We start from the raw sequence: 17236 nt of genomic DNA, 5'->3' as shown, positions 1-17236 counted from the left end.
GTGTTCTAGTTCCACTGGCAGATGACAGGCTTTTTCATACACAAGCTGGTATAGAGAGGTCCCTATATGAGTTTTGAATGCAGTTCTGTATGCCCATATAGCATCATCCAGACTCCTTGCCCAATCCTTTCTACGGGTACTTACAGTCCATTCCAGGATTCGTTTTAGTTTTCTATTTGAGATTTTAGCCTGCCTATTTGTCTGTGGATGATATGGAGTTGCCATTTTGTGGTTAATTTCATATCGGATCAGAGCAGAGTCAAGCTATTTATTGCAGAAATGAGTTCCTCCATCACTGATTAGTATTCTGGAGACACCAAATCTGCTGAAAATATGCTTCTGGAGGAACGTCAGCACTGTCTTAGTATCATTAGTGGGTATGGCAACTGCATCTACCCATTTAGATACATAATCTACTGCCACCAGAATGTAAGTGTTTGAGTATGATGGTGGGAAAGGCCCCATGAAATCAATACCCCATATATCAAACAACTCAATTACTAAGATCCCTTGCTGAGGCATGGCATAACCGTGAGGCAAATTACCAGCTCTTTGGCAACTGTCACAGTTACGTACAAGTTCTCTGGAGTCTCTATAGACAGTAGGCCAGTAGAAGCCACATTGGAGGACTTTTGTGGCTGTTCGCTCACTTCCAAAATGTCCTCCATATTGTGATCCATGGCAATGCCATAGGATCTTCTGTGCTTCTTCTCTAGGCACGCATATGGTTCATCCCACAAGTAGTACTTTGCATCAGAAATTAATTTTTTCATTTGCTGTCTACTGTACTCTTTGAGCATGAATCTTACAGCCTTATAGTTTGCAATGTCTGCAAACCATGGTATTTCCTGAATGGCAAAGAATTGCTCATTCGGAAAGGTTTCAAAGATTTCAGTCAGGGGAAGAGACACCCTTGCTACTGGTTCTATCCGAGACAAGTGATCAGCTACTTGGTTCTTGGTGCATGAAATTGTGATCTCAATGGCACCAACAACTTGGTACGCACAATTGTAATCTCAACTCTTTTTCACAAATTTGCACAACTAACCAGCAAGTGCACTGGGTCGTCCAAGTAATAAACCTTACGTGAGTAAGGGTCGATCCCACGGAGATTGTCGGCTTGAAGCAAGCTATGGTCATATTGTAAATCTCAGTCAGGCAGATTCAAATGGTTTTAGAGTTTTTATAGTTAAAAGATAAATAAACATAAAATAAAGATAGAGATACTTATGTGATTCATTGGTGGGAATTTCAGATAAGCGTATGGAGATTCGTTATTCCTTCTGGATCTCCGCTTTTCTACTGTCTTCATTCAATCATTCATACTCTTTTCCATGGCAAGCTGTATGTAAGGGAATCACCGTTGCCAATGGCTACCGTCTATCCTCTCAGTGAAAATGGTCCAACTACGGGTTACGTAGGGCTAATCATCTATCGGAATAAGATCCAATGATCCTTTTGCGTCTGTCACTATGCCCAACAGTCATGAGTTTGAAGCTCGTCACAGTCATCCTATCCCAGATCCTACTCGGAATATCACAGACAAGGTTTAGACTTTTCGGATCTCAAGAATGCTGCCAATTGATTCTAGCTTATACCACGAAGACTCTGATCTCACGGAATAGAAGGCTCTGTTGTCAGGAAAGGCAACCATGCGTCGTGGGCCAGGAATCCAAGAGATATACATTCAAGCTTGTTTTCACGTAGAACGGAGTGGTTGTCAGGCACGCGTTCATAGGTTGAGAATGGTGATGAGCGTCACATAATCATCACATTCATCATGTTCTTGTGTACGAATGAATATCTTAGAATAAGAATAAGCTTAAATTGAATAGAAGAACAATAGTACTTTGCATTAATACTCGACGAACAGCAGAGCTCCACACCTTAATCTATGGTGTGTATAAACTCCACCATTGAAAATACATAAGTGAAAATAGTCTAGGCATGGCCGAGAGGCCAGCCTCCAAGTCTAAGGAAAATTTTTCCAAAGATGACCTAAGGATAATCCAAAAGATTCAACAATCCAAAGATGTCTAATACAATAGTAAAAGGTCCTATTTATACTAAACTAGTTATTAGGGTTTACAGAAATAAGTAAATGATGTAGAAATCCACTTCCGGGCCACTTGGTGTGTGCTTGGGCTGAGCATTGAAGCTTTCATGTGTAGAGACTTTCTTGGAGTTAAACGCCAGTTTTTATGCCAGTTAGGGCGTTTAACTGCAGCTTCTATCTTGTTTTTGGCGTTTAACGCCAGAATAGGGCAGGAAGTTGGCGTTTGAACGCCAGTTTGTGTCATCAAAACTCAAGCAAAGTATAAACTATTATATATTGTTGGAAAGCCCTGGATGTCTAATTTTCAACGCAATTAAGAGCATGCCATTTAGGCTTATGTAGCTCCAAAAAATCTATTTTGAGTGCAGGGAGGTCAGAATCCAATAGCATCTGCAGTCCTTTTTCAGCCTCTGAATCAGATTTTTGCTCAGGTCCCTCAATTTCAGTCAGAAAATACCTAAAATCACAGAAAAACACACAAAATCATAGTAAAGTCCAGAAATGTGAATTTTGCTTAAAAACTAATAAAAATATACTAAAAAGTAGCTAGATCCTACTAAAATCTACCTAAAAATGATGCCAAAAAGCGTATAAATTATCCGCTCATCAGTTCTCTGTCCCTTTTTCGTCTCTTATTTCTATATCAAAGTCTTGCAGAAGCAACACCCATCTTATGAGCCTGGGTTTTGAATCCTGCTTTGTGAGTAGATATTTGAGAGCAACATGATCAGTGTACATAATCACTTTTGATCCTACTAAATAGGATCTAAACTTGTCAATGGCATACACCACTGCAAGCAGCTCTTTTTCTGTGGTTGTGTAATTCTTCTGTGCGTTATTTAGATCATGAATATCATAGTAAATGATGTGCAGAAGCTTGTTATGCCTTTGTCCTAATACTGCACCAATAGCATGGTCATTGGCATCACACATTAATTCAAATGGTAATGTCCAGTCTGGTGTAGAAATGACAGGTGCTGTGACCAACTTAGCATTCAGAGTCTCAAAGGCCTGTAAACACTCTGTGTCAAAGACAAATGGTGTATTAGCAGCTAGCAGATTACTCAGAGATTTTGTGATTTTTGAAAAATCCTTTAAAAACCTCCTGTAGAATCCTGCATGTCCCAAAAAGTTTATGATTGCCTTAACATTGGTGGGTTGTGGTAATTTTTCAATTACCTCTACTTTAGCTTGATCCACCTCTATTTCTTTGTTCGAAATTTTATGTCCAAGGACAATTCCTTCAGTCACCATAAAGTGATATTTTTCCCAGTTTAAAACCAGGTTAGTCTCTTGGCACCTTTTCAGAATAAGTGCTAGATAATCAAGACAGGAGCTGAATGAGTCTCCAAATACTGAGAAGTCATCCATGAAGACTTCCAGAAATTTTTTTACCATATCAGAGAAAATAGAGAGCATGCATCTCTGAAAGGTTGCAGGTACATTACACAGACCAAATGGTATCCTTCTGTAGGCAAATACTCCAGATGGACATGTGAATGCTGTTTTCTCTTGATCCTGAGGATCTACTGCAATTTGGTTATAGCCTGAATAGCCATCCAAAAAGCAGTAATAGTCATGACCTGCTAGTCTTTCTAGCATCTGGTCTATGAATGGTAAAGGTAAATGATCCTTTCTGGTAGCTGTATTGAGCCTTCTGTAGTCAATACACATACGCCACCCTGTAACTGTTCTTGTAGAAACCAGTTCCTTTTTGTCATTATGAATCACTGTCATACCTCCTTTCTTTGGGACGACTTGGACAGGGCACACCCAGGGGCTATCAGAAATAGGATAAATAATCCCAGCCTCTAGTAATTTAGTGACCTCTTTCTGCACCACTTCCTTCATGGCCGGGTTTCGCCACCTCTGTGGTTGAACCACTGGCTTAGCATCATCCTCCAATAGGATTTTGTGCATGCATCTGGCTGGGCTAATGCCCTTAAGATCATTTATGGGCCATCCAAGAGCTGTCTTGTGTGTCTTTAGCACCTTAAGTAGTGCTTTCTCTTCCTGTGGTTCTAAGGCAGAGCTTATGATCACAGGAAAAGCTGCATCCTCTCCCAGAAATGCATATTTCAGGGATGGTGGTAGTGGTTTGAGCTCGGGTTTAGGAGGCTTATCCTCTTCCTGAGGAGTTTTCAGGGGTACTTCTGTTTTCTCTGGTTCCTCTAAATCAGGCTGAACATCTTTAAAGATGTCCTCTAGCTCTGATTCGAGACTCTCAGTCATATTGACTTCTTCTACCAGGTAGTCAATAATATCAACCCTCATGCAGTCTTTTGATGTGTCTAGATGCTGCATAGCTTTGACAGCATTCAACTTAAACTCATCCTCATTGACTCTCAGGGTCACCTCCCTTTTTTGGACATCAATGAGGGTTCGTTCTGTTGCTAGGAAAGGTCTTCCTAGAATGAGAGTTGCACTCTTGTGCTCCTCTATTTCCAGCACTACAAAGTCAGTGGGAAAGGCAAATGGCCTAACCTTGACAATCATGTCCTCAATTATGCCTGATGGATATTTAATGGAGCCATCAGCAAGTTGGAGGCATATTCGGGTTGGTTTGACTTCTTCAGTCAAGCCAAGCTTTCTAATAGTGAATGCAGGTATTAGGTTAATACTTGCTCCTAGATCACATAAAGCTGTCTTGGTACAAGTACCCTCTAATGTGCATGGTATCATAAAGCTTCCAGGATCTTTAAGCTTCTCTGGTAAGCTCTTTAAAATGACTGCACTGCATTCTTTAGTGAGAAAAACCTTTTCAGTCTCTCTCCAATCCTTCTTATGGCTTAAGATCTCTTTCATGAACTTAGCATAAGAGGGTATTTGCTCAAATGCCTCTGCAAACGGAATCTTGATTTCAAGAGTCCTGAGATAGTCTGCAAAGCGGTAAATTATTTATCCTGTTCTGCTTGGCAGAGTTTCTAAGGATAAGGCATCTTGGCTTTGTATTCTTCAACCTTAGTTGTTGTAGGTTTATTTCCTACAGAGGTGGTTAGAGAAGCCTTCTTAGAGGGGTTACTATCAGCACTTGTAGGTGTCTGATCCCTCATTGGCATTTGAACTCCAGAATTAGGGGCTGGATGGGCGTTTAACGCCAAATTCCCACCATTTTCTGGCATTTGAACGCCAGAACTGGACACCCACTGGGCATTTAACACCAATTCTTTACCCTTTTCTGGTGTTTGAACGCCAGAAGTATTTCTCTCTGGGCTCTTACTATCCACAAAGGGATTTTGGGCAGTGATTTGCTCATCCTCTGTCAATTATTCTTTTCTTAGCTTTTTTTGCTGCTTTGAGTTGAGGTATTTAATGTCTTCCCACTCCTTAAATGAACAGCTTGGCACTCTTCTGTTATCTGTTTAGATAACTGCTATTTTGTCTGATTCAATTGTTTTACCATATTCTGGTTAGCATCTTTGGTTTCTTATAGCATCTCTTTGAATTCTGCTAGCTGTTTTGTTAGAAAACATAATTGCTGATTGAGTTCAGCAACTTGTGCTGGAGGACAAAGTTCAGTGGAAACTGCCTTAGCTTCTTCTTTCATGGAGGACTCATTGCTTAAGTACAGATGCTGATTTCTAGCAACTGTATCAATAAGCTCTTGAGCCTCTTCAATTGTCTTTCTCATGTGTATAGATCCACCAGCTGAGTGGTCTAGAGATATCTGGGCTTTTTCTGTAAGCCCATAATAGAATATGTCTAACTGCACCAATTCTGAAAATATTTCAGAGGGGCACTTCCTTAGCATCCCTCTGTACCTCTCCCAGGCATCATAAAGAGATTCATTATCCTCTTGTTTAAAGCCTTGGATGTCGAGCCTTAGCTGTGTCATCCTTTTTGAAGGGAAATATTGATTCAGGAATTTGTCTGACAACTGTTTCCATGTTCTTATGTTGGCTTTGAGTTGGTTATTTAACCACCTCTTAGCTTGGTCTTTTACAGCAAATGGAAATAACAATAATTTGTAGACATCCTGATCCACTTTCTTATTACGTACTGTGTCTGCAATTTGTAAGAATTGTGCCAGAAACTCATTAGGCTCTTCCTGTGGAAGACCGAAATACTGGCAATTTTGCTGCACCATGATAATAAGCTGGGGATTTAGCTCAAAAGTGTTAGCTCTTATGGGGAGTATATAGATACTACTCCCATATGAAGCAGTATTGGGGTTAGCATATGACCCCAGAGTCCTTCTGGACTGTTCATTTCCACTTAGGTCCATGATGGAGAAAGGGAGATGATGTGGATTGGAGATAGAAATATTATATTTATTATTTAAAATTTTTAGAAATCCGAAAATAAAAGAAGATAAAATCAAATAAAATAAAATAAATGAAAGATTTTGGGTGAGAATTTTCGAAAAATGAAGAGAGAAAAAGTGGTTAGGAAGTATTGAAAAAGTTATGATCTTAAAATTTTAAGGATTGAAACTTTCTTAACAAGAAAACACCAAACTTAAAATTTTTCAATCAATTTAGTGAGCCAAGACAAGAGATTCGAAAATTGTATGTAAGAAAAAGAAAAAGATTTTGAAAAATTTTATGAAGGATTTTCGAAAAAAATAAAAAGAGAAAATTGAAAAAGAGTTTGTTTTAAAAAAGGTTTAAGAAGATAATTTTAAAAATTGAAATTTTGACTTGACTAACAAGAAACTACCAAATTTTAAAAATTTTGACTAAATCAACTCAAGGAATTCGAAAATTATGAGTGAATAAAGGCAAAGATATTTTTTGATTTTTTTGAATTTAATGAGGAAAGAGAAAAACAATAAAAAGACACAAGACTTCAAATTTTCGAAAATAAGGAGCACCAAACTAAAAAATTTTTATACTCTAGACACTAATAATTCGAAAATACACAGGAAAAACAAGGAAAGACACCAAACAAGAAAATTCAAAGATCAAACAAGGAAAATAAACAAGAACAACTCAAAAAATTAAAAGAAAATAACCACATGCAATTGACACTAAACGTAAAACATGAAACTAAACTCAAAGAAAATTAAAATAAAGAAAAATGATATTTTTGAAATTTTTTTTAAAAGAAAAAAAAAGACTCTAAACCGAAAAGACAAATTTTTCCTAATCTAAGTAACAAGATGAACCGTCAGTTGTCCAAACTCGAACAATCCCCGGCAACGGCGCCAAAAACATGGCGCACAGAATTGTGATTCACACTTTTCACAACTCCAGTGCCACTAACCAGCAAGTGCACTGGGTCGTCCAAGTAATACCTTACGTGAGTAAGGGTCGATCCCACGGAGATTCTCGGCTTGAAGCAATATATGGTTATCTTGTAAACCTTAGTCAGGAGATTAATAATGAAAAGAGTTTTGTTTGTAAGCAAGTTTACTTGTATATAATATGCAAAAATATACATAAGTCAAACAAGATCCTTTTAGCTAAAATTGTCTTGAAACAAAATAACATTAGCTAGTGAGTATATTGATTAGTTCAACCAAAACATAAAAGTTCTAACATAAAAGTTTAACCAAAACATAAAAGTTCTAACATAGATTAGTGTCTCTATGCATCAAAATATTCTTGAGCCCTCAAGGTAGCATATGGTCACCATTTTAGTACTCTTGTAAATAAGAAAAACCGAAACAAAAAAGTTAGAAACAAGATATAACACTAATTATAATTTTTCCACTAAGTTTTATCCAAAATGTTTAGAAAATTTTCGGCAGAACCTCCCCTAAAACTTGGATATTTTCACCGTCCACGGTTCCAACAAACACAACCAATTCACAACTTGCACCCTTTCAAACAACACAATGCAGTTTAATTGAGCAACCAAATAGGACAACAACCAAATAGTGAATAACAAAACCCAAAGCTTCCAGCTTCCAACAACCAAAACAGTGAAGCACTTAGCCGGATAATCAATCAATTGAGCTTAGCAACAGTTGAAAACCAAAAGCAATTAAATACCAACTCAATCAATTAATTGAATCAAAGATGAATATTGAAAACAGCTTAAAATAAATTTCGGCAGCATTTCAGTAGTAAATTTGCCTATTTCACAATTTCAATCAATCAATTCAAATTCCATATGAATTCTTTAACAGTTAAAAACACAAAAAATCATAATGAATTCATAGGAAGGAAGTAAATAAGCCAATTCCAACAAGAAAACATGAGGAAACAATTAAAACTAATCCAACCAGCAAGAAGCAGAGCAGCACTCAGTAGAACAGCAATCAATGGCCCATCATACAGCACCCAAAACAGTAAAATGAACAAAGGTATTGGATTTAGGCAGCATTCTACTCATTGAAGTCAATAACCATTACACTTGCAAGCAGCAAGGGCATAGCAGTTTATCCATTAACTCAACAGAAAATTAATCAAGTCAAACTAAACGATTTCAGCAACAGATTTATCAATAAAATCAATCTCAGTTCAGCAATCATCATCTATTCCAACACAAACAACAATAACTCAACAGCATTTCCTTTTTCATTGAATTTAACAATCATTCAATAAGCAAGTAATGAGGGGGAAAAATCAGCAGCAACCAACAGCAAGTATAGAGCAGGAATAACAACTTAATGTGAGAAATTATTCAACAACAAATGCACACACAAATACAAGGATTACTTAAATGACTCATCATGCTTATCCACATAAGTCTGCAGTGAAACCACTTACCGTTTCACTTAAGAGGCTTGTAACAACAGTTTTTTTATCAACTTCTTTCTCATTTTCCCTTTCAGGCTCACTGTCAGTACTGGTAGGAGGTGGAAGTGCTGAAGCACCAAACATGGCTTTGTCATGAGCAGCTTGGATTTGTTCCTCCCTTCTTGCCTTGATAAGAAAATGGATTCGATCTATGTTTAGTCTTCCATACATAGATGATGCATGTATGTTAACAAGGAACAAAACTGACTATGCATAAATATAAGAAGAGGAATATACCTCTATTTTAGAATACTAGAAACTCTGGCCAATTTGCTTGACCAAGGAAGCATCATCTTCAGCCACTGCAGATAGGTGGGCAAATACAATCAGTTCAATTAAGTTTCAGACTTCAAGCCAAACCCCAAACCATTACTCATTATCATTTATAAGAAAAAATATCATTGGCATTCAATAATTAAAAGAATCACCATGACTAAGCAATGAACAATTAAAATTAATAAGTATTGGTGGTATTAACAAGCACACAACAATAGTATTAAAACAGATTGTATTTGCAATGAAGAAATCTGCGCAAATTTATTTAGAATAATGAAATTGGCAAACAAGTCCAACCTTCAATTTCCTCATCTTCAAGAGGCGCATCCTTGTCAAACTCAAATCACTTCCAGCCCTTGTCTTTTTCTGAGTCTTGGCAGCTGCATTAAAAAATATCCCATGAAATCAAGTTAGTACAACATGTATAAACCAGCACAATTACACAATGTGCGGTTTTTTGAATTAAATCCTTTCTCTATTGATCGTTGGAGACATGGCAAACAAGGGCCAAAACTTCAATTCTTTTAGCCCTAAGTTTCTCAAGAGTAACAACTCAATCGATGGTATGAACATGTAAATAATTATTATTATGAATGAATTTTGTTGGGCATCAATCTAGCATCAATTAAATTAAGAACAAATTAAAAACAAAAACAAGTAATAATTTGAAGTTCTAATAATACTAAATTACTAATCAGAACAAGTAAAAAAAAAAAACAAGTAACAAATCAGAAAAAAAACTACACAGAACAATAATCAACAGCCTTAATATTCACAAGTTTTGATAATAAAAAATAATATCCCTAATCAGAAGTTCTAATAAATTAAATCCTAGACTTCCATGGCATTACAGTTAATTTCAAAATAAAATCCCCTACCTCAATTAGCCAAAACTCAGTAATTAAACACAACTCTGGCAATTCTTTATCACAACCAGCTAAACACAGAATTTTTCAGCATTCTTAAACATTTAAGAAATCAAGCACATGTTCATAATAGTTCATCAGCTACCAACCAAGTTTCCAAGCATACCCTTATCATCATCAAATCACATAACCAATAAAAATCATCCTCAAACAAAACACAACAACAAATCAATCTTATCACAATCAATCGTATTCACTATTACCAACAATTCTGACTTTCATCAATTGGCCATACATAACATTTATAAGTTATTTTCATTACTCAATAAAATCTTTGGGCATTGTTAATTTAAAAGCTTTCAATTTACAAATGAACCCCCCACCTCAATGTCGCAATAGCAGGATTTGACGCAGGAATCCCCTTTATCCCCAATTCATGGCAGCAGCAGCGATTCTAGTAATATTCTCGTAGCAAAAACTTTCAATAGCTCTAGACAAGGGCAGTAACACCGAACAATGACAATAATGACTCTGAAAATATTATAACACCGAACATTTTGTAACAAAACAACAATTCAATACGAAAGCCAACATAATTTGTAACAAAATAAATCAAGTTGTTACAAAATATTGAAATGTTTTGTAACAAATTTTTTTATTGTTACAAAATATTCTTATTTTGTAATAATAACTAATTATTGTTACAAAAAAGCTATAATTTATAACAATTTTAAATTTGATACAAATTTTTTATTACAAATGTTTCATTTTCTTGTAGTGTAGGTTTACAGAAAATGAGTAAACTAAGATAGATAGTGCAGAAATCCACTTTTGGGGCCCACTTGGTGTGTGTTTGGGCTGAGCATTGAAGCTTTCACGTGCATAGGCTATTTTTGGAGTTAAACGCCAGCTTTGGTGCCAGTTTGGGCGTTTAACTCCAACTTTTATGCCAGTTCTGGCGTTTAACGCCAAAAAATAGTAAAAATCTGGCATTTAAACGACAGTTTGCACTATCAAATATCGAGTAAAGTATAGACTATTATACATTGACGGAAAGCCCAATATGTCTAATTTCCAACGCAATTGAGAGCATGCCAATTGGGCTTCTGTAGCTCCAAAAAATCCATTTCGCGTGCAGGAGGGTCAGAATCCAACAGCATCTGCAGTCCTTTTTCAGCTTCTGAATTAGATTTTTGCTCAGGTCCCTCAATTTCAGCCATAAAATACCTGAAATCACAGAAAAACACACAAACTCATAGTAAATTCCAGAAATGTGATTTTTTGCATAAAAACTAATAAAAATATACTAAAAAGTAAGTAAAGCATACTAAAAACTACATGAAAATACCACCAAAAAGCGTATAAAATATCCGCTCATCATTTGGCTCTAAGGGCCTAATGATAATGATGAATAAAATTAAATTATGATGCATTAGGTGTTCTAGCTGAGAAAGTGAGCTTAGGAGCAAAGCATATCAATTTTCGACATCACCAAGTAAGGGTTAAGATAATTAGATTGTTATTTTTGTGGTTGTGCCTATGATGAGAATTGATGAAGTATTATTTGCTTGATTGATGATAAATATGGTTCTAGTATGTGTTTGAATTGTTATGTTTGGTATAATGCAGAAAGGCGCAAGCTTGACTTTGTTTAGGTACTTGAAATTGTGAAATTTATTGAATTTATTTTCTTAGAATGTGTTGGTTGTGAAAGCATCTCTGAACAAATGAAAAAAGGTTAGAAGTTTGATTTTTGGAAGGATTATAGTTTTAACTTTTAAGTATGGAATATGGTATGTAAGGTTGCTGAAAAAGTCTAGACAGGATTTCTGCATAATTGGTAGTAGAATAGAACCGTTTCTGGGAGCATACTAGCTCTTATTTTTGAGTGAAACCATTTTTCACTAATCTTTAACATGTTTTGAGTGCCTCATAAAAAATGCAGATTTTATTGATGAGTGGTTTGGGAGAAATGAATTTTTAAAGATTGATGGTTTCTGCAGAAAATCCTATTTCTCTACTGCATAAGCACCAACTTCCAACCCACCTAATTTGCAATTCTGTTGAGTTTTTGAGCTGAAATTAATGACATTTTTAATCTTTTTGAGCCCAGAATCTACAGTTAAAATTTTGTGTCAAAACGTTTTTTAAAAAATTAGTTATGGTTCAAAGAGTGAGGGTAGCTTACTGAATTTTGAAAACAGAATTCTGAAAAGCAAGGTTGTGTTTCTAAGCTCATAACTTTTTCATGTGACATGGTGATGAGCGGATAATTTATACGCTTTTTGGCATTGTTTTTAGTATGTTTTTAGTATGATCTAGTTAGTTTTTAGTATATTTTTATTAGTTTTTAGTTAAAATTCACTTTTCTGGACTTTACTATGAGTTTGTGTGTTTTTCTGTGATTTCAGGTATTTTCTGGCTGAAATTGAGGGTTCTGAGCAAAAATCTGATTCAGAGACTGAAAAGGACTACAGATGCTGTTGGATTCTGACCTCCCTGCACTCGAAGTGGATTTTCTGGAGCTACAGAAGCCCAATTGGCGCGCTCTCAACGGCGTTGGAAAGTATACATCCTGGGCTTTCAAGCAATATATGATAGTCTATACTTTGCCCAAGATTTGATGGCCCAAACCGGCGTTGCAAATCAGCCTCAGAAATTCCAGCGTTTAACGCTGGAACTGGCATAAAACTTGGAGTTAAACGCCCAAAACTGGCATAAAAGCTGGTGTTTAACTCCAGAAAAGGTCTCTACACGAAAATGCTTCATTGCTCAGCCCAAGCACACACCAAGTGGACCCAGAAGTGGATTTTTACGTCATTTACTCATTTCTGTATACCCTAGGTTACTAGTTTACTATTAATAGGATCTTTTGACATTGTATCTGTACCTCATGACACTTTACACGTTTCTTTGTGTACCTTCCACAGCATGAGTCTCTAAACCCCATGGTTGGGGGTGAGGAGCTCTGCTGTGTTTTGATGGATTAATGCAATTACTACTGTTTTTCATTCAATCATGTTTGCTTCCATTCTAAGATATCACTTGTTCTTAAATCGGATGAATGTGATGATCCGTGACAATCATCATCATTCTCAACTATGAACATGTGCCTGACAACCACCTCCGTTCTACCTTAGATTAAGTAGATATCTCTTGGATTCTTTAACCGGAATCTTCGTGGTATAAGCTAGAACTGATGGCGGCATTCAAGAGAATCCGGAAGGTCTTAACCTTGTCTGTGGTATTCTGAGTAGGATTCAATGATTGAATGACTGTGACGAGCTTCAAACTCCTGATGGCGGGGCGTTAGTGACAGACGCAAAAGAATCACTGGATTCTATTCCGGCCTGATCGAGAACCGACAGATGGATAGTCGTGCCGTGACAGGGTGCGTTGAACATTTCCACTGAGAGGATGGGAGGTAGCCACTGACAACGGTGAAACCCTTGCATACAGCTTGCCATAGAAGGAGCCTTGCGTGCTTGAAGAAGAAGACAGTAGGAAAGCAGAGATTCAGAAGATGGAGCATCTCCAAAACCTCAACCTATTCTCCATTACTGCAAAACAAGTACTTATTTCATGTTCTTTTACTTTTCACAATCAATCCTGATAATTTCTGATATCCTGACTAAGATTTACAAGATAACCATAGCTTGCTTCAAGCCAACAATCTCCGTGGGATCGACCCTTACTCACGTAAGGTATTACTTGGACGACCCAGTGCACTTGCTGGTTAGTTGTGCGGGATTGCAAAAGTGTGATTGCAATTTCGTGCACCAAGTTTTTGGCGCCGTTGCCGGGGATTGTTCGAGTTTGGACAACTGACGGCTTATCTTGTTGCTTAGATTAGGACTGTTTTGTTTTTGTTGGTTTAGAGTCTTTTAGTTGAGTCTAGTTTCATATTTTAAGTTTGGTGTCAGTTGCATGCTTTTACTTTTCTTTTAGTTTTTCGATTTTGCATGTCCTTAGTCTCTTTTTGATCTATGAAAATTCTAAGTTTGGTGTCCTCTTTGTGTTTTTCCCTTAAAAATTTTCGAAAATTAGTGTTTGATTTTCTAAAAGTTTTAAGTTTGGTGTCATTTTGTTGTTTTTCTCTTTCCTCTTTTCAAAAATCAAATCTTTTTCATAAAAATTTTTCAATCATATCTTTTTAATTGCTCTTTTCAAAATCTTTTTATTTAACTAATTGATTCAGTTCTCAATTTGCTTTGATCTTATTTTCTTTTTGATTTTCGAATTTTTATCTTAATTTCCTTTTATTTTATTTTATTTTTTTCGTTTAATTCTTCAAAAAAAAAACAAAATATTTTATCTATTTGCAATCCATATCATTTCCCTTTATCCATTATGGACCTAAGTGGAATTGATCAGTCCAGAAGGACTCTGGGGTCATATGCTAACCCCATTACAGCTTCATATGGGAGTAGCATCTGTACACCTCCCATCAAAGCAAGCAGCTTTGAGCTAAATCCTCAACTCATTATCATAGTGCAGCAAAATTGCCAGTATTCCGGTCTTCCACAGGAAGAGCCTACTGAGTTTCTGGCACAATTCTTACAAATTGCTGACACAGTACATGATAAAGAGGTAGATCAGGATGTCTACAGACTATTACTGTTTCCATTTGCTGTAAAAGATCAAGCTAAAAGGTGGTTAAATAACCAACCTACAGCAAGCATAAAGACATGGAAACAGTTATCAGACAAATTTCTGAATCACTTTTACCCTCCAAAGAGGATGACACAGCTAAGGCTGGACATCCAAGGCTTTAAACAAGAGGATAATGAATCCCTTTATAATGCCTGGAAGAGGTATAGAGGTATGCTAAGAAAATGCCCCTCTGAAATGTTTTCAGAGTGGGTACAGTTAGATATCTTCTACTATGGGCTTACAGAAAAAGCTCAAATGTCTTTAGACCACTCAGCTGGTGGATCTATCCACATGAGAAAGACAATTGAAGAAGCTCAAGAGCTTATAGACACTGTTGCTAGAAATCAATATTTGTACTCTAGCAATGAGTTCTCTCCAAAAGAGGAAGTCATGACAGTAGTCACTGATCCTAATCCTCAAGAACAGATGATTGAGCTTAATCAACAATTGCTCCTGATGACAGAACAATTAGCAGAATTTAAAGAGATGCTCCATGAAACTAAAGTTGCTAACAAGAACATAGAACTGCAGTTGAATCAAGCAAAACAGCAGATATTTAAACAGATAACAGAGGAATGTCAAGCAGTTCAACTGAGGAGTGGGAAGACACTGAATAACACTGCTCAAAAGAGCAAAAGGTCGAATAAGGAACAATTGACAGAGGATAACCAACCCACTATTCAAAATCCCTCTGAGGACAGTAAGAGCCCGGAGAGGAATACTTGTGGCGTTCAAACGCCAGAGAGGGAAGGAAAGCTGGCGTTAAACGCCTATTCCTTGCCCAGTTCTGGCGTTCAAACGCCAGAAAAAGGGGAAAAGTTGGCGTTAAACGCCCATTTTCCACCCAATCCTGGCGTTCAGACGCCAAGGGAGGATCAGACACCTGAGAGTGCTGACAGTAATCCCTCTAACAAGGCTTCTTCAACCACTTCTGTAAGGAATAAACCTGCAGCATCTAAGGTTGAAGAATATAAAGCCAAGATGCCTTATCCTCAAAAACTCCGCCAAGCAGAACAGGATAAGCAATTTGTCCGCTTTGCAGACTATCTAAGGACTCTTGAAATAAAGATTCCGTTTGCAGAGGCACTTGAGCAAATACCTTCTTATGCTAAGTTCATGAAAGAAATCTTAAGTCATAAGAAGGATTGGAGAGAAACTGAAAAAGTGTTTCTCACTGAAGAATGCAGTGCAGTCATTCTAAAAAGCTTACCAGAAAAGCTTCAAGATCCAGGAAGCTTTATGATACCATGCACATTAGAAGGTGCTTGCACCAAGACAGCCCTGTGTGATCTTGGAGCAAGCATCAATCTAATACCTGCATCCACTATCAGAAAGCTTGGGTTGACTGGAGAAGTCAAACCAACCCGGATATGCCTCCAACTCGCTGATGGCTCCATTAAATATCCATCAGGCATAATAGAGGATATGATTGTCAAGGTTGGGCCATTCGCCTTTCCAACTGACTTTGTGGTGCTGGAAATGGAGGAGCACAAAAGTGCAACTCTCATTCTAGGAAGACCTTTCCTAGCAACTGGACGAACTCTCATTGATGTACAGAGAGGGGAAGTAACCTTGAGAGTCAATGAGGATGAGTTCAAGTTGAATGCTGTAAAAGCTATGCAGCATCCAGACACACCAAATGACTGCATGGGCGCTGACATTATTGACTCTCTGGTAGAAGAGATCAATATGACTGAAAGCCTAGAATCAGAGCTTGAGGACATCTTCAAAGATGCTCAACCTGATCAAGAAGAATCAGTGGAAACAAAGGAATTTTCGAAAATTCCTCAGGAGGGGGATAAGCCTCCCAAACCTGAACTCAAACCACTACCACCATCCCTGAAGTATGCGTTTCTGGGAGAGGGTTACACTTTTCCAGTGATTATAAGCTCTGCTTTAAATCCACAGGAAGAGGAAGCACTGATTCAAGTGCTAAGGACACACAAGACAGCTCTTGGGTGGTCCATAAGTGATCTCAAGGGCATTAGTCTAGCTAGATGCATGCACAAGATCCTGTTGGAGGATAATGCCAAACCAGTGGTCCAACCACAAAGGAGGCTAAATCCAGCCATGAAGGAGGTGGTGCAGAAAGAGGTCACAAAATTACTAGAGGCTGGGATTATTTATCCTATTTCTGATAGCCCCTGGGTGAGCCCTGTCCAAGTTGTCCCCAAAAAGGGAGGCATGACAGTGGTTCATAATGAAAGAAATGAACTGGTTCCTACAAGAACAGTCACAGGGTGGCGTATGTGTATTGACTACAGAAGGCTCAATACAGCCACCGGAAAGGATCATTTTCCTTTACCATTCATAGACCAAATGCTAGAAAGACTAGCTGGTCATGATTATTACTGCTTTTTGGATGGCTATTCAGGCTACAACCAAATTGCAATAGATCCTCAGGACCAAGAGAAAACAGCATTTACTTGCCCTTCTGGCGTGTTTGCCTACAGAAGGATGCCTTTTGGTCTGTGCAATGCACCTGCAACCTTTCAAAGATGCATGCTCTCTATCTTCTCAGATATGGTAGAGAAATTTCTGGAAGCCTTCATGGACGACTTCTCAGTATACGGAGACTCATTCAGCTCCTGTCTTAATCACCTAGCACTTGTCCTGAAAAGATGCCAAGAGACTAACCTGGTTTTAAACTGGGAGAAATGTCACTTTATGGTGACTGAAGAAATTGTCCTTGGGCACAA

At 37.5% G+C, this 17236-nt stretch overlaps 1 long non-coding RNA gene across 2 annotated transcripts; it reads right to left on the bottom strand.

Moving 5' to 3' along the window:
- Positions 1-8234: 8234 nt before the first annotated feature.
- Positions 8235-10415, bottom strand: LOC112704063 (uncharacterized). Of its 2 annotated transcripts, XR_003154757.3 has the most exons (4): positions 10268-10415; positions 9316-9398; positions 8980-9044; positions 8235-8868 (listed from the first exon to the last, which is right to left on the bottom strand). It is a non-coding gene; the product is annotated as an uncharacterized lncRNA (long non-coding RNA). The 2 variants fall into 2 exon arrangements; XR_011863475.1 differs by having other exon boundaries at positions 8235-9044.
- Positions 10416-17236: the final 6821 nt, after the last annotated feature.

Source organism: Arachis hypogaea, chromosome 7, assembly GCF_003086295.3.
Source record: "Arachis hypogaea cultivar Tifrunner chromosome 7, arahy.Tifrunner.gnm2.J5K5, whole genome shotgun sequence".
NCBI classification, from domain to species: Eukaryota; Viridiplantae; Streptophyta; class Magnoliopsida; order Fabales; family Fabaceae; genus Arachis; species Arachis hypogaea.
Note: the sequence above shows the minus strand (reverse complement) of the source record. Positions and strands in the feature narration are given on the sequence as shown.